The following is a 14,046-nucleotide window of genomic DNA, read 5'->3' as shown; positions in this document are numbered from 1 at the left end:
GGCTTAGTTGGAGACTTTCATGTTTCTTTGTGGTTTTCTGTCTTATACCTGTGTTTATTTACTCTCATATAACTTTTTCTTTTCTTCTCCCTCTGTCTTTCTATGTTCTGTACAAATTCTCATTTTTCTTCCTGGGCTCAGATTCCTACCTCCTCAGAGTTCAAGAGTCCAGGTTCCTACAGCAATGAATGCAGTCATTTTAACAGGTTACACTGATTCTTGTTTTTCTGAAGAAATCATTTTGAAATGTCCCATAGTTTCATATAAAAGCTTGCAGGTTTTCCCTAGCCAACACAGCCTTCTTTTGCTTCAGAGTTTTTTTTCTAGCATTCAAGCAAGGAGCGTAAGTTGGAAATAGTAACATGCTGGTTGGCAATACTGACAATCAGGACCTTGTCTGTTAAATGTGGTCAGTGTCCCCATTTCCACCAGAAAGCAGCACTAGGATCCATCTGATCATGTGCTGATATTGACAATACAGGCATTTAAAGCAGGACTGGTCACCCTGCATACCCTTTAAAGTCAATAAGGACAAATAAGCACTTGCAGAGCACATTTCATCTTATCCTAAATCAATCATCTACTTTAGGCCAGATGAGTCACACCCTAAAAGCATTTGTTTGTTGCCTAGTGTGAGTAGTTTAATGCAGGTGTCCGTACTGTATTTGCTAAAGTTAATGGGATTTCTCTCTCCATGTTGCTGTCTCATGTATGAGCTCTGAAGTGCTGGCTCCAAGTATCTCTTCGACTACTCATCATAGGGCAGTTCATGCTGTGGAGTAAAAAAATACTGCAAAGTGGAAAAGGAAAGTAACAGCAGAATCAGGAGTACTCAGCCCAATGAAAGACAAAATTTCTCTGTCCAGCTGTGCAACTAAAAGGGATTTGTGATTTGAATTAACGTTTTGACCAGTGCATATGGATCTTTACAGTCATTCCCCCTTCCTTTCCCCTCAGTGAAGGAGTGTATAGTGAAGGGCAAACAAACAAATTGCAGTGAATGTGGTTTAAAAAATAAATAAATAAATAAATAAATAAATAAATAAAAGCAAACAAACAAAAACCCAGCCAACAGAAAGATGACAAGATAGGGAGTTAGTTGGAAAGGTGGAATGGGGAGCACTTCTCAATCAACACCTTCTTCTGGTGAGTCTTCTACATGAATCTCATCAGGGACCTTGACTCAGAGGTACAGGAGTCTTTTCAACTTTTCAGTTCTGCCTCAGATAGTAATTTTATCTTAACATTGGCACTCTACAGAGATCCCTATGGAATATCTTGAAGCTACACAAACACAAATCCTGGAGAAACAATATTTAGTTTTCGAAGACAATTGAAATATTTTTAAGACCAACCACTGTTTTGGCCCAGGGTATGCACTTTGTGCATGGCAATCTCCAATTTGTACCAGATGCAAAGGCAAAGATATTTACTACACATACCCCAAACTGCGCAAATTCCTTTGTCTTTGTGTTCACTTAACCTCAACTTCCATTCCACATAACTTACTTCACCTCAACTATGTTTCTTGGAATAACATTGAATTTTGGTCAGTTCATTATTGGCTTTGTTTGTCTTCGGTGCACTGTGCGTTTCAGGGTTGGCTTGAAACACAAAATAACGTGGAGAAGAAATCCAATATGGTAATACAGTCATTTGCCTACTATTGCAGGAATAGTTTCCATTATAGCCTCTATTTTTCACACTCATAATTTTCCAAAACACCTTTGGAGCTTAAGTTTTCCCTGTTTGAAGTTTGCCTGGAGGTTAAATTTGCCTTTGTCAATGGAAGTTTTAGCAAAGACTTTTAATCACTTACATTATGGGAGAGTGGAAAAAAAATGCATTTTTTCCAGCTTGGGAAGAAAAATATCTAACCACATTTCTAAGAAGGGTGAGAGTAAATCTGCTGAGGGTTGAAATTCGACAGGCACAATCAGTTGAGTCCAGTCATATGTTACGGACCACGCTTTTTGAACTCTTCTCAATGGCTCCTGGTGTCTACAGAGGACTATTTTTGTTCAGTAGCCTGTGGGATCAGAGCAGAAATGACCAGTCACCCCAACTACTAGCAACTAATTTTTGTCCCTTCTTTCCCATGCAAGCACAGAATTAGGAGTTGTATTAACAGCTCTGTCCCTGGGAGTCCGGAAATGCTAAACTTAAATTTCTAATTGTGTTAACTTAGTCTCTTGGTATGCATATAAGTTTGTGCATAAATGAGTTGTTTGCCCAGTTAAACAATGAGAACTGAATGTTAAAATATTTTGTATCTTCCTTCTGTCTTTTTTTTAAAAATTTATTTCTTTAAGATGGGGCTTGGATCTGGCCTGTAATAGCTTGTGAATCCTACATGAAGTCTGCCTATAGATATAATTATTGTATCACTACATCTGGTTATTGATGATTACGTGCATGAATACATTTTCTAAGCTTAATAGTCAAGACACACCATACTTCCAGAAGAGCAAATTGTTGGTTCACTTATCGGGAACTCTTAAAAATAATGCCTGAGCTGCAAGCTGTAAAGAAGCTACATCCACACAACGCACAAGTCAAAAAAGCCAGTAAGATCGTCATCATTGCTGAAAGGCTGAAAGGGCAGGCTGCGGTCACAGAGACATCACTGACAGATACTGCATGGGTGGCTGAAGACAACAAGTTTACTCAGGACCAAGACGGTTTACAAGTTTTAGGTGAGATGAAGGTACAAGTTTCTTCACAGTTTTGGGGATGCAGACATACATGGAGAGTGTTGGAAGCTTTAAAATTCAATATCATGTTTCTACTGCTGAGAAGACCCTTTTAAGTCACCTGCATTAATGAACAGTCATTACCAATTAGCTGAAAACTTGTAGCTTCTGATGGCAGTGGAAGTGTTAAGGAGTTGTAGCTGGGAACTTTGGTAGGAGATTTGCACTAGGCATGTGCTTGGTGAAAACAGAGTGGGGAAGAGAAAGAGGTAGTCCTACAGCCATGAAACCATGTAAGGGTAAGCCATGAAACCTTCAGTAAGGGTAATTCCAGAGCAGGAGCAGTGAATGAAGAAATGTAGCTTGCTCTGGCTGGACCTACACTGCTCTTTAAGGGGCTCCAGGGAAGGGCTTGAACACCATATCTGTCCCCAGGTACCACAGTCCATAGCATATGGCATTTCTCCTACAAGTCCTTATAGCATTTCATGCAAGCCCCCTTTAATACATATCCTCAGTCCCAACATATCTGCCTGACGCACACACTTTTGAGCTGGCCATGCTTGAGTGCAAGGCAGAACTAGCTGGTCTCCTGAGGTCACTTTCAGACTGAATTATCCTATGATCCCGTGACCATATTGCAGAGCAGGCCTGCTGTCTGTTTTTGCCATGGATCTTGGTAAGGAGAACAATGCTGCCACATTTGTGTGCCACAGCAGGTCACTGCAGTGTGGCCAGTGTCAGAGTGGAGGTCAGTAGCACCATACACTGGCTGGATTATTATTCTGTTCCTGCTGCCCTGGACATGCGAAAGCATCTTCCCCTTTTTGAGCTCATAGGCAGGGCATGCGTTACCCTGTGACATCCCTGAATAGGACAGCCACAAAAGGTTTTATCAGGGCCCCTCTGGTCACTGCAGGTGGCCCTGGCACACACAAGTCAGAAGCGCAAGCTGTGTGCATTGTGCCTGTGCTTCTGGGAAGTCCTTGATCTGCCACCTGTGCCAAATGTTGACTCTCAACTATTGACATGAGATATCAGTCTCCACAGTGTGATTATCTCCGCTTTCATCTTTATCAGTGCTGTGTGATCCTCCACAACCTCCACCCAGATGACCATGGGGAGTTCAGTCACATCCTGAGCTCCTGCCAAACGTGTCTTTGGGTACCTGAGAGCTGCAGAGGAGGTCAGCTATACACCAAGACAGTGGGTGCTGCCATGCCTGCTGGTGTGGCTGCAAGCTAGGACATGGCAGAGATGGCTGCTCTCAGCTTCTGTAGGTCTGGTCAGGCTGCGTTATTCCTAAGAGCTCTCCACCTCTCTGCCTGCTTGTTCATCTTCTTCCTAAGTCCCTCTCCTATGTGTGAAAGCTTGCACCCTGAGGTAAAAGCCTCTTCACCAGCCTGCTCCAGGTTGAGCAGCAGTCCTGCTCAACCAGAAGCAGGGATGGGACATGGCAAGGACACATTGCCCATGGGGTAAGACAGCAAGGGACAGAGGTAAAGGCCCTTCTACAGGTCAACAAGTCCAGAGAAGGGTGTGTGTTGTAAAAATGCTTTCTGGTTGTCAAGTGTAAAGCTTTTTCCTGTGGTCATGGACCAGCAAACTGCATTGGCCTCACACAGAGAAGCTCCTGGCAAGACATCATTCCTGAAAGCCAGCTCGCATTATACAGGGCTCTTGGGACTGCTGGCTCCGTGGAGACAGCGCATGGCCAGGGGAAATGTGAAGGCTGGTCAGCCCTCTTCCCACTGCACCTCCCTGCACACTGGGGACCAGCTCAGAGTGGTGAGCGACTCCAGCTGTTGTAACCCAGCCTTGGTATGGGGAGGGAGAAGGTAAGGAGAGGACATATAGCAGTGACAGGCTTGGCACAGAGATCTCCCCACTTCCTTTCTTTCCCCCCCTCCTTTCCCCTTCCCTCATACCACATATGTCTTGCTTAATCAGAAGGGAAGGGATCAAGACAGCTCAAATTAGGCACCAAATGGAGAAAAAAAGCTCCTCAGTGATCACTGGGGTAATTTGCAATCCCTGAGATCATTCATCTTCATTGTACCCATAAGAGATGGGTCACGATACTGGCAGAAAGGCTGAGAGTGTAATCACAAGCCACATGCTCTCCTGGCCTTTTTTCTTAACCAAAATAAAAGTTAAGCCTAGAAACCCTCTGCTCATGGCAGTGACTCCGGGTTAAGAGCTATTTGCCCTTTCACATGTTAAACAGTCAGTAGTATCAGAACCTGTAAAAGAAAGTACAAGATGCATCCTTCTCTAAAAATTACAAAAATCGAGAGGGTTATAAAACAATGGAGCTGAAACAGAGCCCCAGGGCCCTCACGGAGCATGGAGCCCTTCTGTCTCCATTTCAAGGAGTTCCCTGACCCTGATGGCCTGATTGCTTCTGGCTTAAGGGCTCAGCCTTGATATTGAGAACATAGGGTTGAGCCTCTAGCCACTTTGCCTGGCTTCAGTTCCTGAAGCCATAGACATGGGGCCTCAAGGAGCACGCTGATGGAGTAACCTGACCAAAACAGAAATATGCTGATCCATCCAGGAGCGAGATGGCCTGAAAGAAGAAATCCCACTGGACATGGTAGCTATGGTCCACTCTTTGCTGTCTTCCAGGAAGGACTTTCAGTGTGCTGTTGAACAGCAATGCAGACGTTTCCTGTGGTATCAGTCCTCCAGCCCTGTGTAGTCACTGTGTAGACTCTGCTGCTCTATGCCACTTCACTTCAGAGCCACTTGCTCTCCCTCATGCACTCCATAGCCTGTGTGAAGCTTCCAGTGGCCAAGGTTTTGCCTTGTGATCAGCTGGGGAAGGCAGGATGCAGGGTTTCTCTGCAATTCAGGCCTGGATGGACAGTGAACAGGTTATGCCACTAGGGGTAAAACTGAAGCAACTTGCTCACATGAGATGAGGTAGGTAGGGCAACTGCAATTTTCCCAAGTAAGACAGTCTTTTCCATTAGGATGGCGTGTGCAGGGAAGGAGTCTGTGTTTTGCTGTGCCTCTAAGCTGAAGGCCTATGTGGCAATGGAGAGAGTGAACCTTTGTGTTTGGATCTGATCCTAGGAGCTTATCCTCTGGCTTTCCACTTTTGTAGATGTGGGGCTGTGTCCCATGGCTTTCCATCGGGCTCCTCCACCGTGAGCCATCAACATACAATTACACTGCTGAAAACCAGACTCACTGGTTCCCTTCTTTTTCTGGAGCAACAAAGATGGCTAATCATCAGATGACTGACTAGCCAAAGAATCTTTGATGCGAAATGGACTGATGGAAGAGCTAGTGATGTGACCTCAGTAGGTGGAGGCATGGCACGAGCGCCTTGCTGAGATGGGGCTGGTGGTCTGGCCCTAGATCTTTCTGCCCAGAAATGATGATCTGAGCCACAGAGTAACTATTGCTGACTGGTGGTGTACCTGTAGTGAGATGAGGCCTGCTGTCACAGCGATGTGCTGACATGCCACTCTGAGAGCTGTGAGCTTTCCTTCAAATCTGCTGCAATCTGCTGGTGGATGAACAGTCATCTTTCTTTCATCTAAGGGCTTTCCTGTCTGTGGGCTTCCTGAAAGTCTTTATAATCAAGGAAGAAGTATCTTGCCCTATGGAAAGCTGTTGCTCTTGCTCTTGGTTTGAAGGTGTCCTTCAAACTTTTTCTCTTTTGCCTCTCACTGCTCTCAAATTTGCCTTTATCCCAGTGAACAGTCTGGCCAGGGATCTCTGTGTGCCTGGTGGCTGTTGATGGTCTTCACTGTGAAACCATGGTCCTACATGTACTTCTTCTCCCTTTTCTGCCCACCCCTTTCCCCATTTTAGCAAGATGATATGGGCCTCATCTGACCCTAGTGCTCCCACCCTTGAATACCAACCAGGTGGGTGGCAGGCCTGGCTGCAGATGAGAGGATCCCATGTCCGCCTTGAATTGCCCAACTTTTGAAGAGATGTGCTGTGTTTGAAAGGGCAAGGGAAGGAGGTAAGGTGTCATGGCCCACATTGCTCTGCCCTTTCAGATACACAATAGTAACCTCTGGTGTTCCAGAGTTTGGGAAAACAAAACCCCACATTGTCTCCTTATCGCACAGGCTTGGGAGTGTGGTCCAGCACGGCAATAAGAGACAGCCACAAGCCTAATCTGGTTCAGGTCTGCTGCATGCCTGCTGTGTGGTCTTGGCAATCGGGTCACTTTTCCATCTGTGAAATGGGGCTAGTGGTGCTTACCTTTGTTTTCAGGACATTTCAGATCTCAGTACGAAATGTTTTATGCAAATGAGGAGGGTTTCTGGTGCTATTTTTTAGTAATGAGCAGCAGACCTTGAATTTTGACCTTTACATGTTTTTTTTTTTTTTTTTTTTATGTACTCGCCTCACCGGGCCTGGACTGAGTGGACTGGTAGCAATTGAAGGTCAGGACTATTTTCCTGCCAGCTCTAACCATATAAGTAGGGGTTACAGCAGCGCTGGAGGGGGGTGTATTTATGGGCATGCAGATGAGCTACCACTTGGAAGCCTTTCTGCGGGTGGATGGAGGGATGGAAGTGCAGCTCTGTGGGGACACGGTGTGGTCACTCCCGAAAACGGCACCTGACGTGCACGAGCTCAGCCTCTGGCTTTCTCCTTTGCTGTCTGGATATAGTCAGAGTGCAAGAGTGAAGGTGAATCTGTGGCTTAGCAAAGGCGAGTAAATAGAAGTGCCAGCTCGTAGGGTTACCCAGCCGTCGGCTCCAGCCTTTTGGGCGGCCAAACTTTGACGCTGACTAGGTTGTAAACAGGAAGAATATCGATGCAGTTTTCTGCACTTTGATTCTTGATAACTTTGCCCTCGGTTTTCTCAGCCAGACTGAGAAGAAAGGCTAAGTGCATTTCAGCCAGCATAAGGCATGCCTTCTTCTTCCTGGCTCCATTGGTAAATGGTACCAGATTCATCTCGGGGTTTGCCTGCACAGTAACCACACGTGTGCAAGTGTCTCTCTGTGAGTGCTAACCTAACTGGCAGAGTTATTCCCATAAAAGTTGGCCTCCTCCATACACTTCAGTGTCCTCAGTGTGCTTACAGCTGCAGCAACCCTTCCATGGGAACTTCTGTAGCCTCTCCAAGATTCAGGCCCCATCTTCAGTAGATCATAATACACGCTGCATACCTCAAACCTGAAGCTGGGCAACTGATTCCTCACTCCCTGTGATTTATCATCTAGCCAGAAGGATGCTCACATGGTTACTGTGTCAGCAAATAATTCTTCATCAGCTCCAGTGGGCCAAGCCCAGACCTATCCTTATCTACTGTGGGTGCCACTGTCTGGGTTTCTGAATCAGAGCAAGTCCTGAGGAGGCACTTGGTTTTGATGACCATGGGCTAACCTCTCTTTTAACTTGTTCATATGTGCACCCAGGAGCTCCTGTCAAACCCTTGCAGCAGCTGACAGTAGCAGCAGAGGGAGACTGCCACGCTGGAGCATGCAGTGCTCTCCAGAATACAGCAGCAGTATTGTGTTAGTACCCCCTCTGGACTGGATCCATCACCATGGCAGCTGGCTGAAGAAACAGCAACAAAACAAGGAAATCACCAACTTGTTGAAACTTAATGGCTTTAGGTTTGGATGAGATTTTGACAGACCCATCTTACAGCTCCTCAGTGGCCCAGGCATCATGCAGACTGCACCTGTGCTTCCTCCTCCCCCTTCCCACACACCAACCTGAGACTCCATCCCCTTTCCGAGAGGAAGATGAACTGTTAGAGTTCTGTCTGAGGTGGAAGGCAACTGTATTCAATAATAATAATAATACTCTGTAAAAGGGGATTTCTGTGTTCTGCCTACTTGCCATTTTGATGCTGTACAGGCTGTGATTCTAGACCCTATTTTGCATATGCATTTGAGATCATTTCCTTGATTACAGTTGATGATACCATAAAAATTACCAGGGACATTGTTCTGGGATTATGGCTAACCTAGGAAGAGCTCAGGTACACAGTGATATGAATTAGGATCAGATTCTATCACAAAGATGGCTCTAAGCTCCTGAATTCCTCCTGTTAAATGGGAGAGTTGGTTTCAATCCATTATTAATGATTCCTGACGCAGTATCTGATCTCCAGTTCCGCAAAGTTCAGGATGGTTCAGATGAGCCTTTGGTCATCACTCATCTCATGAACTTCAGCTACCTGTGATGTGTCATTAATGATCAATTAAAAATACTGCTTACCTGTGAATATAGGGACCGTTGTTTAAAAGAGCAAGGGCAATTCTAGGACACTGCCAGATTTCTGGGGACTTTCAGACAGATTTTCATCATCCAGGTAGCATGGATGTTAGGTGTAAGGTAGGGCATTATGTAGGAATGAGAACTCTGATGCAGATCATGTGGAGGACAGGGTTCATAAATCTCTCTACGGCAAAGTTATCAGGGGTCAGTGGGTGAGCAGAGACAGCCACAGCTGAGAAGACCTAGGCTCAGCCTTCTGTCCCATCAGAGTCACTCAGTGACCATAAAAAACACTCACTCTGTTTCTCAAAGCAATTGCATTTCCTAGCTCCCATTAATTTTAATTGTATTACACACCTCATTTTCCTTGAAAGTCTATGTTTTCCGTTCCTTTCCTGAAATGCAGTCCGCAAATTAATGTTTTCATTTGAGCTGCTCAGGTACATGGTGGTCCTATTACCCAAAAAAGTCCCACAGACAGCAAGAGAGCACAGAGTGCAGTCCTGCAGATGTGGACCTCCTGGGATGGCATACCTTGAGGCTGCTCTGTGTGGGTAGCCAGGCTCTGTCTCTGGGTGGTATGTGTCTGTGTCCTTCAGAAGTAATGTTCTCACCCTTCCTCAGACTCGTATCAGCTGTGAGATGCTGCAGGGTACAGCTCATGCTGTTCCTGCCTGGTGAGATAAAGCTCCCTTCAAAGTTCCAACTTGTTAAAGAAAATCTCACACCACATGCAGTGCGTCTGGAAGCTTCCAGATTGTTTAGTGTTACATGAGCAAAACTGTATCTGTATTTTCAGCAAATATCTTCTAAAAAGATAGAGCTTAAAAATACATTGAGTTTGTCAAAAGATTCCAGTGAAAAGAGCTTTCGCTCTAAGACTGAGCCGGTCTTGTGCTTAAAGCAACTTTGAGACTTCCTGACAGAAGTGTACCTATCAGTGCAAGGATATTAAACAAAATGCCTGTAGCCTAATACTGGTAGAACATTGCTTTTTCTTCTGTGGCCATTTCTTCACAGCCATTTCTTCATGGTCTGCTTCTTTGTCTCATAGTCCTTAGCTGCAGACAGAAAGAAATAGGAGGAACCCATTTTGGGTCACCTTAGAGTGCTTTTGCTACTGGCCTGATATCTGAAGGGAAAGATAAAGTGTTTGCTACCTTAATAAGACTGCAGTTGGCCCTTCAAATAGGAAATGGTATTTAGAGCAATAATGCCAGCTGTGGTTGAAGGGATCTGCATCATCTCTGGTATTCCGTGTTCTCTGAGAGAAAAAGCAAGGGACATCTCATTGTTCTGCTCCGTGGAAAAACATGTCTCTGGAAGAGATTAAATCCACTTTTGCTTCACTGGCAGGCATTCCAAAGACACAGATATTTTTATATCTAATCAGCTTCCTTGTCTTCTATGATGACATTTAGCCAGAGATCCAGGTTAGGCACAGGGCTTTGAGATGTGTGCCAAATATGGTCTGATATGGAACCTTTGAAGTAAGAAATGTGAGTGATCTCCCCATGGGTTTGGTCCTCCTGATAAATGGGCACACAGATGACACACCACTCTCTTCAACCCATTACAGAGCACTTATCTGGTGTGTTAGCTTTAGGGTAGTTCTTAGCTGTAATGCAAAGGTTTACATATCAAAACTAAAATCTGACCAGAGAAAGCAGGAAAACAGACAAACAAACAAACAAAAAACAAAAAACAAAAACAACACAAGTTTTGCAGATCAGTTTTAAGAAAGAGTCTCCTTGCTGAAATTTTGGAGACTTCCCCTCCAAGAAGATGAAATTAATCTAGATGAACCTCAAGCTACGGAAACTGTGTTTTTACTTTAATTGTGAGTGTGGGTTGGCAAAATCAAAAATCACAGAGATGATTCAAGACTTTCTTCAGCCAGTCCCTGTACATTATTACATTTGGATCTGGAATGTTTGGGGTCCTTCTGGAGAAGAAGCAGTTTGCTGTAAGGAACCCTTTGATTTTTCATTGAAGGCCAGGAGCAGGGGTGACTTCATGATGCTGCATTGAGATCTCAGGTTTCAATTTACCCACTGGAGTAAATTTTTAATGAAGGACCATATGAAATTAGCTCAAAATAGAGCCTCTGTAAGCACACTAACCATTTCCTGTATAACATACAGCACAGTGTTTTTCACATTTCCTTTGGACTGAAATGTAAGGAAATTTTTAATCATTCAGTATATCCACTGGGCAAAACATAGCCCAGTGTCTTAACCTTTTCTTGAAAGCTTGTAAGGTATTTGCCCTTACTCCATGTTTCTGGGCAGAAAGCAATTTCCATTTATAGAAAAAAACTCTATGGACAAATGGGGAGACATACAGCCTTTGTAGCCCAAGGCTAGGAAGTATCCCCTGCTGTCACTGAAGAAACACTTATGGTGCTTGGGAGGCAGTGAAAGTTGTTGTATTGACTTAAGTGAGAAGAGACTGAAAGCCTGATCCTTTTCCAAATGTAAGAAACCTTTTGCTTCTGTCAAAGCAAAGACCTGCTTGTGGAGCTTCTCAGCTAGGGACTGGAGTAACACAGCGCCATGAGGGATTTGACGTGAAAAGTGAGTAAATATCACGTTTAAGACTTGGATTAAGGTCTCAAAGACAGCTCCTAGGCACCTCTAACAATCTCTTAGGTAGTTGCTTAGAATGGTTTTACTGTAAACTTCCCAAGTGAAGTAATAAAACTGGTGTCCACCAGCAGATGGTGCTTCTGCCTGAGAATTGTTTTCCTTCATGACCATTGAAAGACAGTTTACCTCACATCATTACTGTGAATGAGGCATTACATGGCAAAACATTTGCTATTGTATCATATGGATTCTGTATTTGCGGTAGTTCCTGTGTATGCTTTTCCATCTGCTCCTTCCTTACCTCCAGTGCTGCTTTTCTTTTAAGGGCCTTTGATTATCAGCCAGTAACAACTTTTAAAATTATCCCATAAAAGCTCCTTGTTTAGCAGCTGTAACACCAGGCTGCAGAACGTCAGTGGTAGGAAAGACAGAGATGGGTCATTTTTATTTATTTATTGTTTTTAACCTGGGATGCCCTTCATGCTAATTTGAGTGGAAATACATATGCTCAAAACCAGGCAGGCAGTCTGTCCCTTGCACCCTACTGATTCCCAGCTCTCCAGGACAATAAACTGAAGATTGTCAGCTCTGAAAGAATCTGGAGCAGATGAGGAGGTGGCTAGCAGACAAATAAACACCCACTTGACTCCAGACTATTCACTGTAGTGTTTGTGGGAAGAAACTACCGACTTTTATCTGAAATTTGCATTAGAAACATTTTCCTGCTATTGCAATAGCACTAAGCACTTTAAAATGAAGATCTAGGACGCCACTTAGACAATACATTGTCATCTTAAGACTCCTCTCCTCCAGCATATAGATACCTCGGTGGCTGATACATTTAGTCCCATAGTTGACATGCCACTGTGTGTGCTTAGTGAATTGTTGCACATGTCAGGGTATAAACTCAAGTTAAGCCAGTATGGTGCTGCTTTGGGGCTGAAGGGTTGCAGTTAACACTGAGCTCGTAGATAACTCTGGTGGTGGAGGAGGGGTAATGGTAAAGGTAAATCTCTGCATGTACTGTAGGTGCCTGAGGTATGGCCTTCCCTGCAGAATAGCATAAATCAGGAATTTGATTCAACAGTTTGCCCTGGACTGTGGAGCTATTCCTTATCCTTGAGATCTCATGGGATTGAGACCCAAGCCTGCCCTTGGCAGTCTGCATACTGCCTCCTGTGCCCTGGTGCTTTCCAGGCTGCTGTAGGCAGGTTCATCCCCATCCAGAAGATAACAGCATGAAGCCTGTGGTCATCCCAATGAGAAGATGAGACCTCTGAATGATCTGGGTAAAGGTAAAACCAAGGTATGGTATCAACATATGATGGAAATTTTGTGAACACATTCTTAAATTAAACGTAACAATCACACACTTACATGCAGAACAAGGTACGCATACTTTGGTAATGCAGGTCTGCAGATGTTCTTGGGAACTGTGAAAAATCTAATTTATTTCAAAAGTGATGGAGTTTTTATGAAAATTGTTATTTCTTCTTTCTCCCATCTCAGAAAGGGTGAGTGAAACCCAGCAGTGGAAATGCTAAACTCAGCCTTCTTGAAGAAAGCATTTTGAGGAAATGCATGCTATATAGGTCCAAAAAAAAAAAAAAAAAAAGAGAGAAAGCAGGACAAAAAAGCATTTCCATTATTTTGATGGGATAAATGCATATGCCACGCCACAATGATTTCAGCATATTTTCCTTGACACCATAGTCACAGTATTTTTGAAATCTAAAATGAAGCAACATTTCATGGCTCTCTATTGAAGCTTTTACCATAGGCTTTGATGGAGATGCCAGAATACGATTTCTAAAGCACTGGACATTAGCAAATCCAAGAAGGCAATTAATCAGGTGGAATCCAATCAAAAGATTACTTTCCTGATCTCCAGGATAGGGTGCTACAGGGACGCACAAAATTATCTGCTGAAATCCCTCAGGCAGCTCACCCAGAATAACCTTCTTTGGACCCACTCCAGCTTCTGGCGGAGGCTCAGCTTCAGGAAATTTTCTTTATCCAGAGCAGTGGAATGGGCTTAACATTAGACATGTATGTAAGAGCCACTTCCAAGAAGGCTGCACTTAACTGCAACCTACCTGCCTCCCTAAATTGAGATTAATGGCAAGGGAAAGGCTCCAGCTGATTTCAGAAAGCTGGAACGATGCTGCTGCCATTTCCGTAGCTGCTGCATAGCTCCTTCATCCAATGAGTGTTCATAGAGCTATGCAGTACATGGTATGTCAGAAACCACACTTGCATGGCTTCTCAAAAGTGTTGTCTGGAAACCAGGCTCCCCACCCAGGTGTGGCTGCTGGTGTTTGTATGGCTACAGGTGCTCGGGGCATCCTTGCACCAGGCAGCCACAGAAATACATCCAACCAGAGGAGCTGCTAGGCCCATGCTGAGTGTGCTGCTGTAGAAAAGTTACTGGAGAGCCTCCATGGGAGGAAAGGAGGCTCTAAATGATGGCTCCCATGGCAACAGGATTAGGCCTCACTGATTAAGTGTGTGCTGCTACTGCTGAGGGGAGAAACATAAATTGAAAGCAGATGAGTGCC

General features: G+C 44.4%; 1 long non-coding RNA gene across 2 annotated transcripts in view; it reads left to right on the top strand.

Moving 5' to 3' along the window:
* The window catches only part of LOC311435833, a 129,422-nt gene extending 118,803 nt beyond the window's left edge, over positions 1-10,619 (top strand). For both annotated transcript variants that reach the window (XR_014692428.1, XR_014692429.1), the window contains one exon: positions 8,090-10,619. This is a non-coding gene — a long non-coding RNA (uncharacterized lncRNA). The remainder of the gene's footprint in view (positions 1-8,089) is intronic.
* The last annotated feature ends 3,427 nt before the right edge of the window (positions 10,620-14,046 follow it).

Source organism: Aythya ferina (genome assembly GCF_964211825.1).
Source record: "Aythya ferina genome assembly, chromosome: 1".
NCBI classification, from domain to species: domain Eukaryota; kingdom Metazoa; phylum Chordata; class Aves; order Anseriformes; family Anatidae; genus Aythya; species Aythya ferina.
Note: the sequence above shows the minus strand (reverse complement) of the source record. Positions and strands in the feature narration are given on the sequence as shown.